Raw genomic sequence first — 3,709 nt, 5'->3', positions numbered from 1 at the left:
TGTGAACCGAGTTATTACAATGTAATCCTGAAATGTACCATGGAAGCATGAACTGCAAAACCTAAAGAAAAAGAAGGCATCAAAATCAGTTGAAGAGTGATCCCAATGCTGATTCAGAACCAAAACTTGTTTTCAATTCAGAATCAACAGCTCTTGCATTGTGTTGCTGACTGGATTACTACTGCTACCAAATGCTGTATCTTGGCTTTTTCAGTACTATCATGGAATTACATAATGGGTTAAATTGGAACAGAGGACTGGAAGTCATCTGGTCCAACCTCCCTGCAGAAGCAGGGTCATCCTAGAGCACATGGCACGGGATTGTGTCCAGACAGTTCTTAAATATGTCCAGTGACAGTCCACAGTCTGTGGGCAATCTATTCCAGTGCACACTCACCCACACAGTACAATGTTCCAGGAATGCTCAGTACTTTCTTTAATCTGTCCTCAGTGTATGTTTCGTACACTCACAAGACCTTTTTCAACATCATAGCTTCCCATAAACCTTTATCTCCTTTTCCTTCTTCTGTCTTCCTCTCACATTACTCACAATGTGCTTCAGGGCTAGTTTCCCTTTCATGTCTTACCATTTCCAGCAGCTCATCACCTTCTTGTTAAGATGCTTCTAGTGTAAAATCAAGCACCACTGGGATGTGATGCCTGCTGACATAACTGGGGACTGAAATCCCACAGAGAAGAGGCCAAGTTTCATAGATGTTTTCAAACATTTAGCTTCTGGAAGTACAGAGGAATAAGAAATAAGGCCTAAAGGAAATTTAAAGGATGACACTGAGGCACTCCCTTTTGTAGGGGGCCAGAGAGAATTCAGATTTTGTTGGTCATGACAGTTCCCATTAGGCAATGCATATTGAAGTAGAGCCATGTGTGTTTTGATTCCTACCACAGAATGAATACTTCTGAGGAGAGTGTCATTTGTAGAAAGAAAATATTTGGAAAAATGAAGATCAACCTAACTAAAATGCATTTTTTAAATATGCCTCCTGTGACTAAAACCCTCTATTTTCAAAAAAAACTCAGAAATCTTGAGGGTCTGCAGTAATAAGTTTCAAAAAATATATTTTCACCAAAAAAATAGCCCAATGTTCCAGGATTTGACTGTGGAAACTTCTACTTATTTTGCATATCTGTTATTGCAGAAAAAAATTACAAATAATGTTGGCTCTAGGTATTCACATATTCAGAAACTATACTGAAGAGTTTTTAAGCTAAGCACCAAAGAGTATATAATCACATCTTGAACAGAACAGTTCATACAAGTAGTACTTTGCAAGTTCAAATGAACTGCTAAGATTGTTAGAGAGAGAAAATGTCATTTTACCCACTTTACAAATTGGTTAATGAGGTGCCATTGGATCAAGTAACTTCCCAAAGGTCACATAAGTCTATGGCAAAATGGTGAACTGAAATTGGCTCTCCAAGATGCATAGCCTGACAGTGCAACACTGTCTTTATTTCCATTTCTGAAGAACTGCCTTTATTTAATCTCTGCAGACATTGGTTAAAATTTCCTTTTAAACTTAGAGAATATTAAAAAAATGTCATAAAGAACTCAACCCTAACCCTTTAAATAGCCTCCTCAACCTGTTTTCCTGGATGCTTTTCTGTCTCTTGGGTTACCAAAGCAAATCATGTTATAATCATGTTTAATTGTGTAGGCTCTATTCTCAGCAAAGAAAGTAAACCCTCACATTAGGAAACCTGAGGGGAAAATGTTTAAAAGGGAAGAAGACATTTCATATTGGTAAGATTTGCATGTGTTCAGCATTAGATAGAGAGCTTTAGAGAAAACACGTGAGAGTCTGAGCACTCAGGCTTTTCTGGGTTCCTCACTGGGGAAGTGATACTGCACTTGGTTAATATGTTATAAACACAAACCAGCTAGCACTTGCTGAATTTACATTGCACATTAGAAGTTTGAGTTTCCAGAGGGAATTCAGAATTCCTTCTCTTATGGAACTGCTTCCCTCTGGGGAGACGTAAAAAGCCACCACCATGATCAGCAACAGCATGGAAACAAGCAGTATCTGCAGTAGTAGAAAGACTCTTTGCTCCACTCATTTAACCCACAAGCTAAGACTCTACTCTTCACTGCTCTGTGTACAGGATTGTTGAGTATAGATTGAAAGTCCTTCACACAGGATCTGCAAGAAAGATCTTGTGATAAAAATCAAAATCTGCCCTTCGCTATGCTTTCCTACTGAAAGCACAAAATCTTATTAATTTGTCTTATTTCCTCAATGTGAGATTTTAACAATAAAACTTTTCAGTGTTCCTCTTGCTTACTGGTGGTGTTGCTGATAGAGTGATGCTTTTGACATCTTTTTTAGAAAGGAGAACATAATCTCATTGTCCTAAACCACATTCTACAGCTCAGGAGAAAATATTTTTGTTGTATGTGAACCTGTGAAAATGAGATTTAAAAAGCAAACACCGGAGTGGGAGTGTAAAAATTTACATTCCTAAATCCTACATAGCAATCCTGACAACTGCTGCTTGGCTGTTGGCTAACTCTCCCCATACTCCCTTTTCAGATGGTCCCCATATTGTACTTTCTGTCAGCTGCTGGGCATCCCTTCTGCTATGCCCACTGGGATTTCGCTGTCCCTGAGCACTCTACAGTGTCTCAGTGCTTACTGGTGAGCTCAGTGCCAGACACTCAGTCAAAACAGCAGAGGTTACATGTTGTGCATTCTACAACCTAAGCAAATGTTTTTTGGTGACTCTTCCCTCATGGCTACAATGGGGTCAACAGCACATGGCCTTTACCACGCCTCACAGCAAAAATCTTGCCTAACTCTAGTAAAGACAGAAAACTCGGGCTTATTTGTGTCTGAGTTTCACCCCTCATCTTCAATTCACTGATCTGTGCACCTCCTTAAAATAGCTGAGCTGTCAAAACCAAAGTATGAACCCTACACTAATGGAAATTATTACTTACCTAATTTTTTAAAGGTGAAAATATATGGCATTGCAAAATGGCATTTGACAGCAAGGTGTGACAGCACTGAGTGATGTGAGCTTTCAGTCTGCTGTGCTCCTAGAAACAAACTGGACTGCTTTTGCACATCTTTCGTCTCCAGGTCTGCTAGTGGTTACTACAGTGACTTCTCTTTGTTTGGTACTCAACTGCTGTAAGAGTCAAGGGCTCATCTGTCATGTGCTATAGATAATCTCAAAAACACCTTAACAGACAAGGTACGAACCCCAGGGCTGTTTATATTCATGAAAACTTTTCCCCCCACAGAGGTCAGATTGAGTAAGATAAACCATGTCATCAAATACGCGGCATACATTGAAACAGGGGTCTGGCACTGCAGGCTTAAGACTTTCTGTGGGCTGTGTCAAGGAAGACTGCTTTTGTCCTTAGCTTGATCATCGGTTTCAAGCAGCCAATGCTCTTGTAGTTCAAATGTAAATGAGAACATGGGTTACAGCTATCCTCATTTCTCATTACTGAGATGACAAAATGCATTTTCTCCTACCTGACTGTTTGATACTCAGAGAACGGCTGATATACAGATATCGTGGTTATAATATGTATATAATAAAATAGACCTAATAAAATAAAGGAGCTGCCTGACAGCAGTGCTGCAGAGGACTGTCCTTCTGTCTTGCAGGCTGCAATATGTGCCTGATACAGAATCAGATCACAGGTTGTATTTGTACCCATAGCAATAAGGATAATTTT

Source organism: Acanthisitta chloris, unplaced genomic scaffold, assembly GCF_000695815.1.
Source record: "Acanthisitta chloris isolate BGI_N310 unplaced genomic scaffold, ASM69581v1 scaffold2697, whole genome shotgun sequence".
Classification (NCBI taxonomy): domain Eukaryota; kingdom Metazoa; phylum Chordata; class Aves; order Passeriformes; family Acanthisittidae; genus Acanthisitta; species Acanthisitta chloris.
The sequence above is the reverse complement of the archived record's forward strand: the minus strand, read 5'-3'. Positions refer to the sequence as shown.